The sequence below is a fragment of the Cygnus olor genome, chromosome 3 (genome assembly GCF_009769625.2).
Source record: "Cygnus olor isolate bCygOlo1 chromosome 3, bCygOlo1.pri.v2, whole genome shotgun sequence".
In the NCBI taxonomy this organism is placed as follows: domain Eukaryota; kingdom Metazoa; phylum Chordata; class Aves; order Anseriformes; family Anatidae; genus Cygnus; species Cygnus olor.
The window spans coordinates 95,081,585-95,103,461 of record NC_049171.1 but is presented as its reverse complement, the minus strand read 5'-3'; the positions used below and the strand labels follow the sequence as shown (position 1 = coordinate 95,103,461).

General features: G+C 39.3%; 1 long non-coding RNA gene across 1 annotated transcript; it reads right to left on the bottom strand.

The window, feature by feature from the left end:
- Positions 1-2,891: 2,891 nt before the first annotated feature.
- LOC121067277 lies at positions 2,892-11,951 on the bottom strand. Its single transcript, XR_005818207.1, has 4 exons — positions 11,942-11,951; positions 8,643-8,647; positions 6,587-6,594; positions 2,892-3,757 (listed from the first exon to the last, which is right to left on the bottom strand). It is a non-coding gene; the product is annotated as an uncharacterized LOC121067277 (long non-coding RNA).
- Between the last annotated feature and the right edge of the window lie 9,926 nt (positions 11,952-21,877).

Sequence of the window (21,877 nt, the reverse complement as noted above, 5' to 3'; positions counted from 1 at the left end):
TTTTCAGATGACTTTCCTGATTCTTGGTTGGTCTGTAGACTTTTTTAATGACCTGTTGCTGCAGTGCTACTTCCTGTTTATACAATGTATTGACATTTGAAATTTGAAAGACTGCTCTGTCTTCCTTGTAATTGATATTATATATATATATATATATATATATATAGTGTATATATATATATACACACACATATTATACATTTATATGTATGTAGAAACACTCCTGACAGGAAATGGGCAGGGTTGCAGGAGGCTTCAGCTTTAGCTATTGGAGCTATCCACCAGGTAGGGAGAAGGAGCTTCTTCCAGAGATGGAAAGGGTGATTTGGGGATCTAAATAGGGGAAAAAAAAAAAGTAGGATTTTGGGTGCACCCTACCACTCCTTTGGGAGTGCTGGCTGTGACGTTGCAGGTCGTACTGTGTGAATGTACTTAAGCCATCCATCATGGTGTGACTGCTCCTTGTCCATGCTGTGCAAGCAGAGCTCACGTGGCAGGCAGTTGCTGAGTAGCCCCCGTGAGGGCAGGCGTACGCACTCACTTCAGAGCTCAAACTGCTGCTGCTGCTTTGTAAGCAGCTAAATGTATTCGGACTGAATGTCCTTCAGATCAAGGCAGGCAATATGAAGTACAGTCATATTTCCAACTTGAACATAAATAACTGAAATTTTCAAAACTTGCAAGTTGAAAATACTTTTTTTTGACAAATTCTCATGCTGTTATATTTGTCTAGTTTCTGTCTCTATCCAAAGTTCCTTTATCTTTGCCTTTTTATTTCTCTGCATTTTTTTCTTCCCTTTATCTAACTACTCATTGCAGGTGTGTGTGTATATATATTTTTACATACAAAAATCTGTAATGCTGGTGATCTGGTTTTAATTTCAGTGAGTCTTGAGATCAGAAGGTAGACAGCTCACTAATAGCTTCAGCAATGAAGTAGCTTCAGTTCATAAGGTATGGATGGGTAAATAGGTGAGAGATTTTAATACCACATGCAGTCTACTCTGCTATGAAGCACAATCCAAACTGCTTAATTTGCCCTGAGAAATCTGTTTTTGTGCATATTCACAGAGATGGGTAACCTAGGCATGTACTGCCCTTCAATTCTACTTCATCTCTTCCTCACTCGTCACAGGTCTTTAATCCATGTAGTGAGGACAGGCAAGTGCCAGATTCCTCGATGTGATTAAAAGGTCACATCCTTTTGCAGTGGTTGCTATTCCACTTCTAACCTCAGGATTGCAGGGGAGAGCAAGTCTTGAAATGTTCAAGGGCATTTTTTTTTTGTGAGTATCCAGCAATACTTATCTGAATCAGCAGAGCTGCTGTCTACAAAACTGTATTAAAGAAGAAAATCATTGCTTTGGAATATGTTACAACATTAAAGTTACACTTGAACAGAAATATGTCATGATTTGCTGTGGGCCTTTGTTTCCACATCCATCCCAGGTAGAAACTGAAGAAAAGGAGATATATGAAAATGTGTAGGCTATTACTTGTGCTATCTGGTGACTGAAGTGAAATTATGCTTGTGGTATATGGAATAAATGATTCAAGCACCTAGAATGGTTCGGGGGGTAGATTTATCTTTCTGTTGTAGGTGGCATTGGAAGAACCCCTTGGTGGCAGTTGCTTCAGAAGAATAAGCTGGAGAGGCTCAGAATTTACTTGCCTGGAGTAGTACATGGCTTTTCATGTCATATTTAATGCACTTTGAGACAGTAAAACAGAACCTGTTCCTCTGCTGACACCAGTTCTGCACTGTGTCTGTACCTAACCAGTGCATTGTAGCTCTGAGGACATCCATTTTGGCACACTTCATAGCTCCAAAATTCTTTGAGATGCAATTTTTGTGTTGCTGGTTCCTTTCACGCAGACAATATTGCCAATTGCAGCTGTGGGCCTTTCAACACAGGAAGAAGAGATGGGTTTCCTATTGGGCTCCTGTTGGTGGAGCTCCTTAGTGGCTTGCAGGGTTCATTAACTAGGAGCTTAGCCTCTCTTCCAGGGAGCTGATGGCTGTTTTAGTCTTTCCCTTGATGATTTAAAGGTGCGCTGAATTTCTGGTTCTGAGTAGCAAGGGATATAAATATTTAAGTCCCCCAAATATGACATTTTACTAGACCTAAATGTTACTTTTAGGTAATCTCTTTAACACCCACTAACATCTTGTTTGTTTTTTTTAAAAAGTCTGGCTGCAGTAATGTTTACCTCTGGAAAAGTTACTTATACAGGAGAAATGTTTTTTTGTTTGTTTTTTCCCCAACTGAGCAAAGTTACTGAGAGAATTCTTTACACCCAAGAAAACAATTAAACTCCCTTTATTTTTGCAGTAGAAAGGCTGTCTTCTAACATTAAGAAAAGCAATACACCTTCTAGAAGGAGGCTGGGTTAAGTCTAATTTCAAGTGTCTTCCTGTGAGTTTTAAACCCTTTTCCTTGGAAGAGCTTTTTGCTGGTCGCTCGCTGAGGGGAGCAGGACCATGAGCATGCTGTGGAGACGGGAAGGATCTGACCATCTCCTCCCGGCGCTGCAGTGCGGGACGCGTGGGGAAGTCTGGGGACAGCCGGGCAGGGCAGTGGGAACATCCGCATCGGCTTGCTGGTGCACACCGGTGTCTTCTGAGGTACTAGCCAGAAAGCCGAGCGGGTTTGGACACGAGCAAACGCTAGCAGCCCTTGGTGCGTCTCTGTTTTCAGAGCCTGCGACTGAATCCTTGGCAAGAAGGTGGCGCTGGCACTCTGAGATTGGGATTTCTTGCAGCTGGTGACTTCGGAGCCACAGGGGTACCTGTTAAACAACCTCTACAGGCTGCATCAACTGGAAAAACAACTTCCCCGCAGCTGTTTTATGTTGTGATTTTTGTCGTTGTTGTTCCTTTTTTTTTTTTCTTTTAAATGCTTGACACATAAAATCCTGCTCCCTTGCAAATAAGGTCCCCTGTTCTCCTGTGAAAAAAATGCTGCCTTAACTAGTTCATGTCTTACACCACCTTCATTGTATTTCAGCACTAACCAGCTCTGGGAAGCTTTTGGTTACAATGAGCTGCTTTGTATGGAGTGTGTGTGGCTTTGGTGGTGACCTCTGTGAGCAGGGGTTGGTTTTGGTACTGTGGAGGGTGCGGGGAGGCGACCCCCATGTGGGTGTCAGCATGGGGTTTTGTACTTCTGCTGACTTTAGAACTCAGGGTGTGACTCCAAACTGCACTCTGCTCCCAAAGCTACTTTTTTTTTTTTAATGCCTGCCTTTTGTATGTTTATGTTGAATTCCACGTGCCAGGCAGACCACTTTATCTAGGTAATGTGCCCCCTTTTCTCTAGACTGTTTATGAAGCTTTAGAGTGTTAGTGAATTGAGCTCACTTTAACCTTGAACTTCAAGACATAAAATTCATTGTCCATTTCTTCCCAGCCTGCCCACTCCCTTAATTTTTGCATATAACCAATCATTTTGGTGAGTACTGGCCATACATACTACAGGGCAAATGATGGTGGTTATTTTCAGTTTGCTTTAGGTGTGTGTGTGCATGGTGCACTTCAAATAAAAAAGATACACGCTCTCACGTGCAAGGAGCTTGAGTGTGTTAAATATTTACTCCTAGACTATTGCTTGAGTATTCTTCTACATGTACTTAAAGTTTTCATGTACCTTGAATGAAGATACAAGATACAAAAGTGTTAGTCTGTATTGTCACCAACCATGCAAATGACCTATGTGTACACATCTGTATTTTTTCTAGACAACTTTCAAAAACTTAACTAAAGTATTAAACATGCAAGTATTTCTTAAATCTTATTTCATGAAGGTAGTCATTTAATAATAAAGCACTATACTATTCACATATTTGCTTGTGCTACATAATCTATACTAATTTCTTTTAAGTTGTTGGGGAAGGCTGGGAGAGCTGGGGTAAAGATGGCATTTATGAACTCAATGCTGGGTTTGGCGATTCAGCCAAGCACTTCCTGCTACTACAATGGTTACCCCAGTATGTGATTTGTGCAAAATGGGTAGATGGCTTTCTTCATAAGTGTTAAGTACAAAGGTTACTTCATGATGCCATCTAATTGCTTAATCCCCAAGGAGTTCTACGAGCATTTATTCAACGTTAATTGCATGTGTACATGTTCTTAATTTCCAGCATGTCAAAGTTGCAATGAATGTATATAACAGAGGATGTCAAAGAGACACTCCATGGAAAGATGTAGTTAAAGCAGTGTTAAGTTACTTCTAAATAGGATTAATTTATTAAAGTTCAAAGCTCCTCAGAGCATAGGAACAAGGATGTGATGGCTTGTTATTGTTTGAAAGTAACTTGTGGAGAGGAGTCACTCCAAAATTTCTGTGATGTAACTTAGTACATCGCAGTAAATGATGAACTTAAAGACTTAAAAAGTTAAGCAGGGCAAACAATTCACTACAAGGCAAAGAACTTGGCTTGGCAGCCGTTGCACAAAGCCTGCTTGGGCTGTTAATTAGCACTTGCATTGTAATACATCTGTGCAGTCCTAGACACTGTACAGAGCAGGGGCAGGGGGCTTCTCCAGAGCTTCTACTGCTTCAGCATATGAGATGTGGGAAAAAATCGGTCTTTGACGGCACAGAACATCCATAAAGGTCTCAGAAGTGGTGAGTGGCATTATTTGGAACGGAATTGGAACAGCCCCAGTACCCTGTCAGCTGTCTTCCGCTGGTGGAGTCATAGCTTTGATCCTCTCTGTAGTCTTGAGTATCACCGTAGATATACATGCAGGAACACAAATAACAGCTGGCACCCAAACTCTTAGAAAAACTCTGAAGTCCCAGGTTCTTTTTGTTTGTGCTGGATTTCACAGGGCAAAGTAACTCAGGAAACCATACCGTGAAGAGAATAATACTTTCTGTAACATGACTGGATGTTCTAGAAACACATTTGCCTGTGAGCCCTACTTTGTGGAACATACTACTCAAGCATAAAAAAGTAGCTTTAAAGAAGGAAAAAATGGTGTTTTGTGCTGTCTATTAACAGGAGCAGAGTTCAAGAAGCCCATGTTCAGTCAGTTTGCCAGCCCAGCTCAAATAAAATTCTACGTCTCATACCTTTACCCTGGGTGAGGTGTATCATCTCTGGGACTTCCAAGTTCCTTCAGTAGATGTTGAAATTTATACCCGTATCTTAGTACTTTCAAAGAGGGAATAATTTCCACAGGGCCTTGGGTGTGATAATTTATGTGGGAAGGCAATCCAGCTAGAATTTGACAGAACGAGTGGGAAAGATGAAGGCTGGCACACGAATTTCCTTGTCTATCTGAGTTGTCTTGAGCTGTTATTAGTTACATGAATAATGCTGACTGAATGCTACCCTTTCTGAGACTGGGGCCTCTTTATTTTGAAAATTAGATAGGTATATCCATGCAATTAGGCATATTTTGTGAGAAGTTCAGTCTTGATTATCCTCAGAGCAATGAGGAATAACGTGATCATCTCTTCTCCAGTTGTGCAGGGCTGTGAAGGTTTTTTACTTTCAGGCACAGCAGAGTTTGTCTGATTTACTACAGATTTCTGTGGTAAAGACTAAATCTGCACAAGGAGTAAAACATCCTGTCACCTTGTGCCTAGGTGTCTCCTACACAATAGAATCCATAACGTTAAATTCGGTGTCTGCAGTGCAGAGACAGAACTACACATGTCAGAATAAGGTCTGACAATACTGAGGTACAGGGAAAAGTCATTTTTGTTTTCTGGTAGGACATGCTGAAGAGAGGCATGTGTTTCAAATTTTGCCTGACTTAGAACTGAGCATTAAAGCATTTTTTTCAGCCGTTCTCAAAGGAGAAATCTGTCAAAAATGAACAGAAGAAGAGTTAATCATATCTGAATGCCAGAAACATAAATTAATGTGTATGTGAATTCTGGTCCAGGATTCAAGCCAGTTCTTTTGTTAGACTAAATGGCTTCATCATCCCCATGTGAAACTGCTGAAGAGAGTTGGAGGAAGTTCATGCGCAATGAGGAAAACCTAACATCTCTTGCAACTATCCTAGGCCCTTTGTGATTAATGGAAAGAGTCCATTAATTCAAACATATGCTTTTGGTCTCCAAGGAAAAAGTGGTTGTGATTAAAAACCACCTTCTACTCATATAGCTTAATTTCCCATTTTCCTGAGATGAGACCAAAAACTGAAAAGAGTATGATGGACCATGCAGTTTAGTTTGAAACAAAACAGAATGGCCACAAACCTCTGCACTCCCTTTACACAGAGCTGTGCCGGGAGGCTTTGGCGCTCTGTGAAGGGTTAGTTTGTCTCCTCACTTGCTGCTTGCTTTTTGGCAGGAGCAGAGTGTACCGAGCTTGCTGTTGCCCGCAGCTTCCGGAGCAATGAGACCGCAGAGGGAGAAGCCCACATCGCACACAGGGAGCTGTGCAGTTGGGGCTGAGGAAGCCCTGCAGGTGTGAAATTCCAGATAAGGGCACATGCCAGCACCTCCTGCAAGGCCAACCCTGAAAGTGGAAGGAGAACATAGTGTGTTGGAGGGGCTGGGAGGATGCAGGTGGTCTCTGGCAAGATAAATCTGCTGCTATGTGAGAAAACCAAAAGACTTGTAACCTTGGATGCTTTCAAACTAGGCCAGCTAGGGAGAAACAGCTCTGCTGTTAGCAGTGGGCAGAGAGGCAGTGGGATGTATTAGTTGCAGTTTAGCTAAATTGCATTAGGGTACTGTGTTTTTAACTGCTGAAGTAAGTTGTACCCAAACTCCAGCAGAGACCAAATTCTCACTTTTGAAATAAAAGTTCAGTCTCTTGAGCTGACAGACCTCATGCTGGATTGTCCATCTCATTGCACAGCATGGGTGTGTGGCAGGCAGCATTTATTCCAGCCCTTGGTTTGCAAAGCTGTGATGTGAGCTATCAATAAGAAGGGGAGAAATCCCTGGAGGGAGGGGAACTCACTCTTCTTCTGGGCAGGCACTGAAGATGTTGGAGAGAATAGGGACCAGCGGCCACAGCACTCATGAGTCACAGTGCAGACTGGCTAACTCTGCCTCAGACAGTAGTGAGGAACAAGGAGCAGACAGGGTTCAGAGTAGGTGTGAAGAACCCAGCAGGGAACCAGCAGGGACTGGGCACTGCTGCTGCTCCTCACAGAGTAACTGGGCTATGGCTAACCAAGCGCCCAGGTCCTACGGCCCCACCTGTGTGGATCTGGATGTTGAAAGGAGAGCCACATGCAAAATCTTTCCTTTCCTGTCCTTTCTGTTCTGTTTATTTGGAGGGAGTTGTTCTTAAAGGGTTGACTTCCTAGATTTCATTTGAATTAAATTTAGACCTTTTCTTGAATTCAAAAGTTTTTCAGTCTCCTGTGGTGAGCAACCTGCAAGAGGGCCTAGATAGATCAAGCTCAAAACTGGCTGGCTTACCCTCTCACTATGAAATACTGAAAGAATGAATGGGATATGCCTCTTTGTATACCCTTTAAAAGTCCATTGTGCTTCCAAGTGTGTTTGTGTGAAAGAAAGCCTTTTGAAACCAGGGGCTTATAAAAATGAATCCTACAATTTAAATAATAATAAAAAAAATCAGTGTAAAAATAAAACACCCTTAGTAAGGATGAGCCATACCATGTCTGGGGTGTTTATAACCCAAGTGTCATGGAGAAACTAAAAGAAATCTGCCATTAGTAATATAAGCAAACTGCCTATCATGTCATTTGAGGACCTTATTAAAGGCTATTCTTACTGACTGGTTTAAGGTTCTGTCCAAGGTAAAATATTATTCAAGATAAGGAGTATCCAAACTCATGCTATTAATTGATTCTAAAATTTCATCATTAGTGTGTGTATGCTTATAATTACCCCATTGACACCCTTTAAATGTCCCTTGTAAAATGTGATATAAGCTTTTAAGGTTCCCCAAATGAACATCTAAATGGATCTATAATAACAAACCTTAAAAATAGCAGTTTCAAGAGAAGCCGTTGTCTAGCATTGATTTTACTGTTGGTGAACCAGATTCTGAAGTAGACCTGTTTTTTGCTGAGACAATTGCTGTTCGTTTTTTGTGGAGCTGTGCTAAGCTGACTTTTAAGCAGTTGGCTCATTTAAAATACCTTGGTGCGGTACAGGTGTGTACATTGAACCTGGAGGGAAAACAGACCAGGAGAAGGACAATTATGGGATCTTTCTTCTCCCCCTCCCTTGCCACTCCTGCTTGCCCAAGAGGAAAAAGAATCACATTTCAGATCCTAGGAAGTCACACTTGTCCTGTTTGTTCTGTGATATAGGCCTGTAAACAGAGACATCCAGTCTGTAAACAAGTCAACCTTACAAAGTGACTAAAAGATAACAGTCCTCCATCTAACAGTGGGAGCGGAGGGAGGGAGCAGGGGGAGGAATGATAGAGAGGCTGCAATAAAAACAGGAAGGTCTCTGTTGGTCCTCTTGAAGTTAGTGGTTAAAAACATCAAAGCATGGTGTGTGTTTTTTTCAGCCAGACTGCTGTGTCACTTTATAATTCTTCGTAAAGTAACCATCCAGCCACTAACATAGTGCAACTGTTAGTGTGAGCTGTGCTTTGATTTAGGGGAACTGTGTCCAGCTTCAGGCATGTTAAACTAAGGAATCTCTTGTAGGTTTACTTGGCATGCTGTGTGCCACTGAAGAAACTTTAACTTTTCAGAACTGCTAATTACAAGCTGTTCAGGTTTTTTTCCTTTCATTTGAAAAAAAAAAAGTGCACTGCCCTTCTCTCTTCCCAAACCCAAATCATTTTCCCAGACTCTGAAGTCCTTTCAGATTTTCCTACCTTGAAATTTTAAGTGAAAACCAAGATGGTATTGGAAAGGAAGGAAAAACAACTATATTGTATATATCAAAGCAAAAATGTACATATACTCAACTCGGTTCTAAGAAATATAAATTATTCAACAGCTGCTTCAGCAGAGAGGTTCTTAGAGTTCGAAGCCAGCAGAGTGCATCAGTTCTCTTAGATGGGGGAAAGGTATTTTTTTCTCTGAAAATAAGAGATTCAGAGAATTGCTCAGCATTCTTGTCCACCCTTGGAAAGGCAGCCAAATAAAGATTGGTGGGAAGAGAAGCAGAGGAGGGTGGGAGCCTTTAAAGTGGGAAGAGGAACAGCATTGTTCTCAGAGGGGAATAGTGAACTTTCACGTGAAGCGTCTCTCCAATGTACTGTACAGGCAGACCAGCCTGATTTATTATTATATGGAAAGCTGACTTGCCCTGCACAGCATTTGTTTTTAGCTTTAGCATAGGAAGAACAGACTTTCACTTGGTGAGCTGACGCCAGTAACAGCTCTGTAGATGGAGAAGCAGTTGGACCAGAGCACTCCTGGCCTGTAATAGTGCACACTGATTTGGGGTCGGAGGCTAGACTTTCAGCAGTTTTCCTCTAGAGCAATAGCCACTGTAAAATTTCTTACTCCTGCAAGGAATAGTTGTGTAGGAGGGCTTGTTGCAGTTGAGAAGGAGTGGAGGAAATTGTTCTAGGTAGGGGAGAGAGCAGGGTTAGATGACTTGTGCTAATGTGCTCCATCACCAGGTATGATAGGTAAAACTTTATGCCTAAATGATGTCTTACATTTCCTCTATGATTCAGGACTTTAGCCTCCATCCTTAGCTCCTGAGGTTTTTTAACCTCCATCCCTAGCTATTGATCGAAGCTAATGAGCATTCTCAGCAGTGGCGAAGCTGCAGTGTAGATTTTAAACGGAAGTCAGCAGTACAGAGCTCATTCAGGGAATAGATTTGCAGTGGGCTTCCATTTACAGGTGGGATTTAAATGGGCCACTGGTTGCATCCGCAAAGTGAGACAGACCTGCATACTTCTTACTTGTGATACACACAGTCAGGTGCTTTAGATGGATAACTAGCATGATTTCCATAAACAATTTCTAAAGGGTCTCTCTCTTATTGTGAGCATATCTTTGCATATACTTCCCCTGAAGGGGAAATTTGTTCCTTCTTCTAGTTTAATAATGAAAAAAAAAAAAAAAAATAGAAAGCAACTTAAGCTCACAGTTCACTCCAGGTGAATCTGTATTTAAATAAAGTCTTGATACTGACTTCTAATAATGTATTTCCTTCTTATATTATCAGCCATTCTAAAAACGTCTGTTCCCTATAATAACCCTAATAGTAACTAGCTACAATAATGTCAATGTATGTTTTGTCTTTAGCACAGAATAAATCAAAAGACATGCAAAATTGTTAGGTAAAATCACTTATGAGTGATATTATACTAAAAGAAAGAGCTGTAATCATTATTTGTTCAAACTTCCACTCATATCAGCTTAAATTGAGACTTTGCTTTTAACTGATGGGTTATGTGCCTAAAACACACAGGCACTCAAAGGGGAATGTACACATACCAATTCAAACATTTTTTTTTTTTTAAGTAAGTGTAGGATAAAAAGTATGCCTTTGGGGAACCTCAAAAGGCTTAAATATTATTTCTTCAAAAAGACACGTGATGGCTATGTGCTACAGACCACAGATTGGGCACAGTTGCCCTTGCATTCCCTTAGCGTCCCTCCAAAATTCCTTTAGATATGTGGATGAATGCATGCAGGTTTCCCAATGTTTCCTTGGAGCTGCTGGTTGAATTGGGATGGTTCTAGTGATGTGTGATACTGGCATATCAAAGGTATTCAAACACTCTTTTCAGATTGCAAATTCAATGGAATTTGCAGGTCTCTCCGTTCTCTTCTGTCTGTGTTTCTCTGTCTTCTTGATATAAATAATTTCTCAATATTTGTGTTACTCCTTCCAAATCCTTTTCATGTTTCTTACAACCATTTGCAAGATGGTTCAAAGATTGTAATCCCAGTACCGCAACCCCAAACAATCCTTGGCTACATTCTAATTAATGTAAAAATTTGCTAATGTAATAAAGAGGTGAATTGTTATTGCTGGCTAGTGTAGTGACAAGAGCTCATCTTGAAAAACCCTGGAAATTCTTTTGAGTACAAGCTTAAATTTTGAACACTTTCATGTAGTTGTCTTTCACAAACTTACTCAGGCCACGTTGTTGCCCAAAGGGGCTAGCGGAAAATGAGAACTGAAGCTGCCTGGCCACATAGAAGTTTTTTTCCCTGTAGAAGTTTGCTGACAGTGTGGAAGAAAAAAAAATAAAATAAATGAATAATGAAACAAAGCATTTACAAGCATCCATCAGATAAAAGCCACAAAGTTACTTCAAAGGTATTAGTGCATCTTTTTATTTGCTTTTCGTGCGCATTCATATGCATGATGTTGTGTTTGGAAGACTGTCCATGACAGAGAAATTCCAGAGTGCTTGCATGAATAAATATGAGCAAATGTTCATCAGATGTTCATACCACAAGTGTCTTGCTCACTTCTTTTGCCCATTTTTTCAGTGCTTGCCATCCATTTGGAGCAGACAAAAAATGAATTTGAGGATTTTGTGGGTTTTGTTTTTTGTTTGTTTGTTTAATAAATGCACAAGTAACAGTTGCAGGGATTCTTATGTGAACATCCACATTCTTAAGTGTATTTCTGGATTATGTATTTCTGGATTATGGTCAAAGTAACATTATGAATAACAAATATATTGAATTTTGTCTAAGTTCCGTCATGGATAGAAAGGTCTGTTTTCTTTTTGTTGTTCACATCTCTGGATCACAAGTAGCTGTGAATATTTAAAGTTAACTGGAATACATTGTATGCCTCAGAAATCTGCCTTTCAGGTAGTGGGGATCCTATAATTCATTTTTTTCCCTATATGGCAGCTTGTTTTTTTAATCCTTCTGAGACAGATTAACAGCTAAGAAGGTTACCCTCAGAAGAAAGAACTACTAATTTTAAGTTTAAGTGGTGCTAAACCTATAGGTACTATGTAAATCTTATCTGCTGCAGTTTCTGTAGGACTATGGATGCCATCAAAAGCATTGAAATCAACAGAGGACTTTTTATTACCTCAAAACTACTTTAGTTCAGGCTGCACAAACCTTACTGACATAACATCTCACTTTTCTCTGTGTTGTATACTTGGTTGCCTGTTTGTCTCTTCCCATTTTAAGGGATGCTTTTCAGTGCAGCTGACAAGGCTGCAGTGCTGTGACTGTGAAGGAAGGCATGCTTACCACCAAGCCTGCATGCAGATCCACTGACTTCAGCTAAGCTAATATGCTGCACAAATATGCATGTACTGAGCTAATTCATAGAGTATTTGGAAAAGCTGTGGCCCATAAATTCTTGGATAAAAGCAAGATCCTATATGTGATTATTCAATAAAAATATCAAGTGCAAACAAAAGTTTTTGATATTCCTACAAAAACTCTTTTATTTTAGAGACCTGCATCGCTGAGCACCTTTTTCTCTTCCTCACTGCTCTTGTATGCTTAAAATAAATAATCATGTTTCTTCTTGTCACTACTTTTGATTTATTCACACTATGCTGATTATTTAAAAAGAATAATAAACTGTCTGGTTAGTATATGGTTGTGAGCCTGAGGTTTCCAAGGTGGCATCATGTGTAAGAGAGCAAAATACTAACAGCATCACTGCAGAAAGGTGAGCTGATCTGAAAGTAGAGGGCATAGAGGAGAACAGAGAGTTCTCTATGGTTTGATTTCAGCTCACTAAAAGCCTGGGGAACTGTGAATTTTATATGGCTGGAGCTCAGCAGAACAGAGCTTTGTCTGGTTAACTCAAAATGACTAGATCATGCCTGGTAGCTGGTCCTGGAAACCTGACCCTTGTCACAGGCTGACTACATCAATTTGCAGGAGATTGATGATCTATAGACTTTGGATGCCCCAGGGGAGGCCTAAGAAAGGCCTAAGAAACATTGTATTGTTAATCTATACCCCTCGTTAGCTTTTGCTGTGCTGGATTTAAACTAACTGGCAGGGCTAGACGAGCTGGAGCTTGAATGTGGTGTTGTCTGGCATTGTTATAATTAGTTACCTTTTGAATGAAAGGATTTTTAAAATATTTTCTCCAAAGTTTAATACCTCGAGAGTGGCAGAATTCTTATTTTTCTTCTCTATCCCTGTTGTCAAATGCCAGGAATTCCTAGATTTTGTTTATTTTTTGATTTAGCATTCTCCTTTTGACAGCTTGAACATTATCTCTTCCTGATAACAGCCTCTATCCTTTTCCAAGTTGTGGCAGGCATATTATATGCACTGTAATCAATTTACATTTCACTACCATTCGTCAGCTCTTCCTCTGCCTATGAACGCTGTAGCCCTGCATTCACTGTTTCTTTATGTACTTTGAGACGTGTTGCTTAACCATTTCTTTAGTGCAGCGCGAGGTTTTGATTTGAAGGAGGCTGTAGTTTTAAACATGGTTTCCATCAAACAGTAACATCTTTGTCAAACTTCAACAGAATTAACCTTAACTGCCAAGGAAGTTTTGACTGCCATCATAAAAATGTTTGATTAGTGTTAATAATTTATTAAATTGGTTTGTCCTGACACTGCCAACATGCTGGAAATCTCTCAACCATTAAAACATTAACAGAGGCTGTAACACAATGCTCCTTCTGTTCCATGTTTTATTTCAAGACCACATTCTTATGAGCCTGGTTCTGTGGTGTTCCAATATGCTCTCATTAGGACTGCACTAAAAGATGAAATATGACAAATATTAAAAAGCGTGGGAAAACGGAATAGAGCATGCCGTGTGTAGTTTTGTGGGCAACACTGCTGTGATTAAATTTTGCAAAGCAAACCTGTTGTTGCAATATGGGGAAATAAAGTTACTGGGCAAGTATTTAACTGAAAGAGGCCCAATGTATTGGATAACGTGTATTTTAGGAGGTTGGATAAAGTGTACTTAGAATCTCTACTAAGACCTGAAAGCTGGTATTAGACCTGCTATGTTGAAGCAAGCCATTCAATTATATAAGAAACAAGGTCTTTTTTAAGGAAAGTATTAATGCCTTGAGAATAGATAGATCAAAGCTACATGTGATCAGTTATATCTGTACTTGAATCACCAGTGGTAGAAACTCTCCTATATTCTGCCAGAAACACCTGCTTTGGCTCATACAAACTCAATAATTGCATGTGATGTATTCTGTATAAAAGACCATTTACACAATAACAAGAGTTTGGTTTATTTTTCAGCTATTGGGAAGGTTGAAATAGAGGCTCAGTTTATTCTTTGAGTTAAAGATGTCTCTATTGAACTCAGAGAAATTCCATGAGCAATTTTTTTTTTTTTTTTTTTGAGGAGTCGGGTTTTTCCCCTGATTTAGTACTCAAATTTGTAGATTGCGGCTACAGGTTGTATCAAGGAAACACAGAGATGTTGACAGGTGAAAACAAAGTCTTTCCATGACTTTCCATCCCAGTCATGAATACATACAGAGAACGGTTTCTGTACCTTTGAAACTTAATCCATAGGCTTTTGAGCTTTGGGAGCAAACAATTGCAAAATTATTCATAGCAGATAGATTGATCCTCTCTCAACTCCTCTCTCTTTAGTACTTGAAAAAATATGATAGGTGTGTTACTGAAAAGTGTATTTTATTCTATGAGAGGAAGTAATCTAAGCTAGTCATACGTATATGTCTTAAACTCTATGCGTTTTCTTACTGAGAAGAACAAATCCTTTAAGTAAGATTTGCTTAGCTTCTGTTTTTTATCATTCCCAGGTACTCAGCTGCATGGAGTACCAATCTGAAATAGTTGACCTTAAGTCAGAGGACTGATTTACAGTGAGGTCAATGATAGGAGAACTTGGCCCTTCTCCCATTTAGTCTCCACTGATTTTTCCTTTCTGTTATGGGAGCAATTTTCTGGATATTATCACATAGATCAGCCTTCTGCAGAAAGTCATTTTTAATAAACTAACAACACTGCAAGTGTTAATTTCCTTTAGTAAGTACTATGCCTTATAAGAGGATGGCAACAACTGTGTAGCAACAGTACATTAATATGTAGAAAATAATCAATTGTTTCATCATCAAAAAGTAATAATTCATCAGCTTGATAAAATCCCAATAGATCTATCAAATATGTGGGTGGTGAGGGAATAGGCTGAGTGTAAACATTACAATTGTGGTTCTGGAACTGACAAGAATAGAGTTACTCTTGCTCTTTCATGCTGTTGCTTGCTATTGTAATTGTTTCTTAATTGCTTGCTGTGCTAATAATGAAAATTGTTGAACATTCTGAAGCCTCAAAACCTTTCTACGTTTCACTTATTAATTATAACAGAAAGATAAGCAGGGCACAAGACTACAGTGTGGTGTGAGATATTTTAACACAAAATTTCAGATAGTGGTTATTTTTTTTTCGTTTTTTTTTTTCCCCTCAGCAAAGTCACCAGCAATCAAATAGTTCCCTCACGGTTCATGAGCTTACATGTTGTTATTAGGAAGATTAGTCTTTGTATGTCGAGGCATTGAGCTGAGTTTTTAGCTTCAGCGGGATAAATGGAGGCAAGCACTCTTACCAAGTACTAAGATGTTTCCATCTGAATAAGAGCATCCTTGGCTGCTCCTGATAGTATGCTATGCATAAATGATCTGTGAGTCTTTCCAAGTTGTAAGCCAAACATTGTATATTGCCTGTGTAGAAAAGGCGAGGCAAGGAATCTAGTATTCATGCTTAATGCATTCTGATACGTTCCCCCCACCCCCCAGTAAAGAGGGTTGAAAGTTTTCGAATTAAGTCCATAAACTAATTATTTTCAGTTCAAATGTTGTTTCTTCTGTAACGGAACTACTGACTCAGTGATTTTGTAAATGTCCCACAGTTGCATGCCCCAAGTGTGGTCTAATGAGGGTTGCAGGGTGTCTCTTAGATCATGTTGGGAAATTAGAGGGACATTCTTGTCTTCTAGCTTTTCAAACTAATTATTCTCTTCTTTTGTATGAGAACAGTTCTTAGATATATGTTGAAATCTTCTTCAGTGGTACCATTTTCCTGTCTGTGGCTTTGATGTACTGCACATATGTACAGAAAAGCTATGTTTAGAGCACCACAGTCAATAGATTCTGTCATGGTCCTAACTCTTTAGTGGTGAATTCATATGTGGCTATATGAATGAACTGAAAATCTACAGAGGAAGAGAATCTCTGTTCTGTTCAAAAGAAAGCTACGTTTTCAGCTTGTTCATCTCCAATTATTTGTACCCATCTTTTACCCTTATTTCTGTCTTTTAGGGACAGTACAGTTAATGAATAAATGGACCACAAATATCTCTGACCCCATTTTCTGTTTATATGCTGTGCCTTGATGCTTGAATTGGTACTCTTTATTACTAGTATCTTGGGACTAAACTTGAGTGCATTTGGTGACTTTGTTTACCCTTCTGTTACACTGATTAATTCCACCAAGCTCTCTAAAATAAGGTGCAAGGAGGATTGCATAGTTTGTTCTTTTCACTGCCCCTCACTAATAGCTATAAACTCATCTTCTTTTAACATTTCTGGCCAGCCATAATACTAAGAACAGTATTTCTTGCCTAAATATCCAATAGTTCAAAACTGTGTGTTTAGAATATTACTTCCTAATACTCAACTTTTCCAGCATTAACCTGGAAAATTATAGAGGCTAACCCTCATGTTCTTTCAAAGAAATTTATATCCCTTCTTATTTTTCTAGGTTCATGTCTTTCTAGATGTGAATTTAGCTATATGAGCAGTACAGTCAGCAGGCAAAGTGGTATGAATTAATAATATCTGCACAAATCACACTTCCCCAGTCACTCAGGAGGTAACATTTCTAAAAGCAAATATTAGATGTTTTATTACTCACAAGGCCTTTGAGTTGTTTGGGTCAGTCTTTTGTGTCTCCAAGTTGTTTTTTTTGTTCTACTTGCCCTACCTTGGTAAGTTAATTTACGTCCAGAGATAGGCAGAAGAAACAGATATGTAGCTGCTGAGTATTTTTTCATCCATATCCAAGCAAATTATCCTTATAGTAATGACTTCCTTTGAAACTATGAAGCAACTTGTCCTTGTAAACAGAGGCTGAAAAAACAAAGTCAGGGACTCGTAATTTCATCCTGTTTCTGAAGAACAACTGAAGTCTGATAGTTGTCACAGCACAGACTTGTGTTATAAGAGCAAGTCATGTGCAGAGCTCAAGAATGAAAGCTGTTGCACAAACAGTGAATATTTAGCTATGACTATTGCACTAGTATTGCATGGACATATTTAACAGGAAATGACAAACTTTGTTCCGTTACAATAAAGATGTTATCTTTATTAAAAGAGCACTCAGAGCTGTAACACACCTGTCCTTTTATATGCAGCTGCGTTTGACCTGTTGGAAATCTTTGTGGCATCAGCAAATAATTAATATTGTTGCCTGATTTAAAAAAAAAAAAAAAAAAAAAAAAAAAAAGTGCCTTAATGCCTTTCCTTCCTCCCCTTTCTTTACTCCAGCTCGCAACCTGAAAATCACTTCCCACTGCCCCAGTTAGAGGAAATCTCTTCAAAGGTATAAGATCAGGTGATTTATGCATTTCTTTCTGGTATAATAAAGATAGGGAAACCTTTCAGCATAATTGCTTAACTAGCCAAATATTTACTTCAAATATATTGTAGCTTGTATTGCAACAGCACATTAGACAAAGTGTATATTGTGTGAGTGGGTGGAACCTGGCGGCTACCTTCATTCATCCTGACCCCAGTCGGATTTTTATCTATAACCACACCAGGGAGGCAAGAGTTATCACTCCCATGGGAAACTGCAGAGAACTTTTTATTATTGTTCTGGCAGGAGTCTAATGGGGGATAGGCTTTCATTGGGACACATGTTGACAGTACCACATCCTGTAACTTTTCTGGAACAGCTGATTGCACTAGAGAGCACTTCTTACAGGAGTAAGTCTGTTACAAGCACTGGAGAGTCTGACTTGCCTGATGTTTGTGTTACAGCATTGCGTTATTTAAAAGAAAATAGTACTTAGTAAACATTGAGAGCTATGTTCTCTTTCTTAGTGGAGAGAGAGCCCAACGGACAAGAGCAGGCTCATGAAGGAAGGTTACCATAGCTTCTTCTTGTGCATCTGTCTGCAGAGCTCTCGTAGGTGCCACCAAGTTGTAAAAAGGTGGTACAGTCTTTCCACCTTCTCTGATGGAAACCTGAAAGCGGCTTTGTTCTCCAGTAACAGGGTCTGTGTTCTTCAAGTGGAAAGTCCAGCACACTGAAAACTTTGCAGTCATAGACATCTTAATCTAAATTGACAATGTATTTGTAATGATCCTTCCTCATGTTTCAAAGCACTTTGAAAAAATATCATACTTTTTTTTTTTTCTGTGTTGGGTTGGAAAGCACTGAATAGGAAAAGAGACTTGCAGCAGAGTTATAGGGCAAGTGGGAGAAGTAGGGAAAAAAGCTGGGTCTCTTTATCTTTGTGGTGTTTTCAGTAGCATCCCAGCACAGCAAAGTATACAACTATTCAAGTTGGCTTCAGCGGAAATGCCAACTTGCTTATATTTAAGTAAAATGGGTACTTAACTAAAATTTTGTACTTAGATGTCATCACCACAGGCGTGCTGTTATAACCTGACTATTTACACTTAAACAAACAAACAAACCATGAGGGTATTTTATGTATGTATAAGAGAATTTTCCTCCTTTGGGTATGTGTTCTGTTAAGAAGTGGGTGGGGGGTGGGAAAAGGATTAACAGGGGGTGGTGGAAATTGTATCTTAACAGAAGAAAGAGCATGCACAGCTATAGTCTCACAGCAAGAAATAAACATTGTAATCATAAACAAATGTAACCTTGAATACAGAAGACAGTGATTTTATTGTATTGACATATGGTACACGGGCAACAATGGAGGATTTGTTCTTTTACATTAGTCAGGATACATTGGCAGGCAGGCCCTTTCTGTGGCCATTGCTTCCAGATAGCACGTGTCATAGTTGGATTTTAAAATGTCTAGGAATGTGCAGACAAAGGCAAGGAGAAAACTTCCTTTAAGAGGGTCTGGGAAACCTCTTCACCATAAGGCCTGAGGATGAATGTTCTAAGAAACGGCGCTGGAAACAAAAACAGTATGAAGAAAACTCTTCCCTTCCATAATGTGCCTGCTCTACATTTCACCTTTATTTAAATTACTTAGATTTGCACTCTGCAAAGGGTATCTGTATGTGGTATCTTAAGGCATTGTAATACAAGGCCAGCTATGCAGATCTAAGCAAACTGTGAAGAGACAAATGTTTCTTCAGAAGGATGATGTGGTTCTGCACAATACCGTGCTCTGTCCTGGTGTGTCAGATTTCTGCTCTCAATGCACTTGTTTAGATTCCTTCAGGTTCCTAACGCAGATTGGATGGGATCATGTTTCTAAATCTGGACCTCATTGAGAGATAAGAATTGTTGTTTCTTATAACAAGTTACCTTATAGTAGCTGAACGAATGATATCTTTGTGTGCTCATGGATACTCTCTGCACATCATGAATAATTGGAAGTGTGTGCTGTGTAAGGATGTTTGAAAAAGGCTTGGCCATCCAGAATTTGACCACTTTTCAATTAAGCAAATCAAGAATATATTTGTAAGGGAATACTTGCTCTTTTTCTTCCTTTCTGTTTGTTATATGTTAGAACTACTTTGGGAATTTTTGACAAACTGACTGCACATCGGTCCATGCTATAGTAGGACGGTTCCTTTCCTGTTGAATTTGCAGTCCCATGTGTTCAAACCGGCAAAGAGCAGCAAAAAGGTGACACCCAATTCTTTTTATGAGGGAGAACCAAGGCAGAGAAAAACAAAGTATCTTGACCACAGTCCTTTAGGGTATCTGTGCAGAAATGGGTATTAAAGCAAGATCTCCAAGGTCAGTGCAGTACCTATTTAATGCATTATTTATATCTGCTTTAAGAGCATCTTCCAACTCGTGTTTGTTTAGAATTCAGGTTAATTCTAAACAAAATCTCTGTTATATTGAGATCAGATTACAGATGCTGGATGCGAATGTAACATGAAGCTCAGATCCTGTTTGGGTTTTCTTTTTGCTTGCTTTTAGTTCTAACCATAGGAAGCTTTTCAGGGTGTGTAGTTTTTGTGTTTTTTTGTTTGCATTTTTTTTTCATTTTAAGGAAAGACAGAATTATTCTATTCCGTACAAGTGTAAAGAAGAGAGTTCTGTTATATCAGCAAAATGGAAAAAGAAAAAAAAGTCTGCATGTTCATTTTGTTCATTTTTCTGTAAAGACAATAAAACCAAATAATTTTATGCTTTTACAGCATACACAACAAATTATGGGCTAAATCTTCAATCCAGTAATGCTTCTTAATACCCCACTCGTGTATGGGACTTAGAGAGAATCATGTTAAAGCTGACTCTCTATTTTTGCTGTCATTAGGACCAGTCCCTGTTTCTTGTTAGACGCTCTTCTAAGACAGCAGCATTGCTGCAGATTTCATTGAGAGAATCGGGGAATAATTCAACCTGGAAGGGGAGCCTGGAGGCTGCCATGCTTAGAGCAAGATCAACTTTGAAGCTAGATCCAGCTTCAAAGATAGCTTGGGTTGCTCAGGACTGCATCCATTCAGGTTTTGAACCTTTCCAACAATGGACACTCCTCTATCTCCCTGGTCTCCTGTTCCAGTTTGTGACCACCATCATAGCAAGGAAAAAAAAATCCTAGTATATAATTGGAATTTCCTTGGCTGCAGTTTGTGTTTGTTGCCTCTTTCCTTTCACTGTAAATCTCCAGAAGCTTGGCTCTGTCTTCTTTAAAAGCTCCTGTTATATAGATGAAACAAACCATAAGATCTCCCTTCACCTTCTCTTCTTAAAACTGAGCAATCCAAGATCTCTTAGCTTCTCCTCTTATGTTATGTGCTCCAAATCCCACGAAGCTAGCAGACTGGTCCCTTCAACCGAAGCAAAAACTTGAATTAATTTACAACAGATATGTTTCATCTTTCAAGACATGAGTGAAAGCCAGACACGTAGGGTAAGTTATTTCCATGTTTGAAGGGAAATGTGTTGGCACAGACATAAGATACCTTGTTGCTAATGTAATTTTTGGCAGGTATGTTCGCTCAGATGAGTTTTAGATGCCAAAAGCAAAGCATAGTGTAACTTACATGTCTCATGTGTAGCCTCACAAGCAGTCCTATGTTCATACCTCCAGTCAGCCTGTGTTGTCCTGGCTCTTCTCCTGGCAAATGACAGTGCACATCCTAGAAGAAAATTCAGTAAATAAGAGGATAAATAATTTTTTTGCGTACTCCTGTAATATCTGACTAGAATTTCAATTCAGTTGTATGAATGCCTAATTTTATTCCCTTCATTCCAAAATATTGAAAAACATTTGAGAAATTATACATGTGGCTCAAATTATTTTGTAGAGTGATTCTTCACTGATTTCCTAGAAAAAATGGATTTCAGTATGTGAAGTCCTTTCTGGACTTTGTCTTTCACCAGCTTCTATCAAGCTTGCTCTATTGTAACCTGTCTTCATTGTAAACAAGTTTTCAAAGATGCTGTGAGGATGGATTGAATGTCCAAACAGAGAAAACAAAGCCTGATTATGTAGAAATTTTTTTTTGTTGACCGCCCAACCCCCTTACGAAGTCAAGTGGGTATTTACTTGAATTAATTTAATTGTTTTGAAAGTTTTCTTTCTGTATGCTCTGCTGGATATCTGCTATCTGTATATAGTCCACATACTCATGGCAGGCAGGGATGGGGTAGGAGCTGGAGAGGTGCTTTCTTGGGTAATATGCCAAAATTACACCTTGGTGGCTAAGGAGGGCTGGAAGTTTTTGGTATTCCATGTATACAGCTCTGAACTGATGGGAGACTGGCAGATTGTCAATACTAAATATAACATAACAATTTTCCACCCATTTGCAATTACCATTAACACAGTTGCTTAAGTAGGAGAAAAGATGCTTTTGTTTCTCATACCGGTTATCTTGCAGTTAA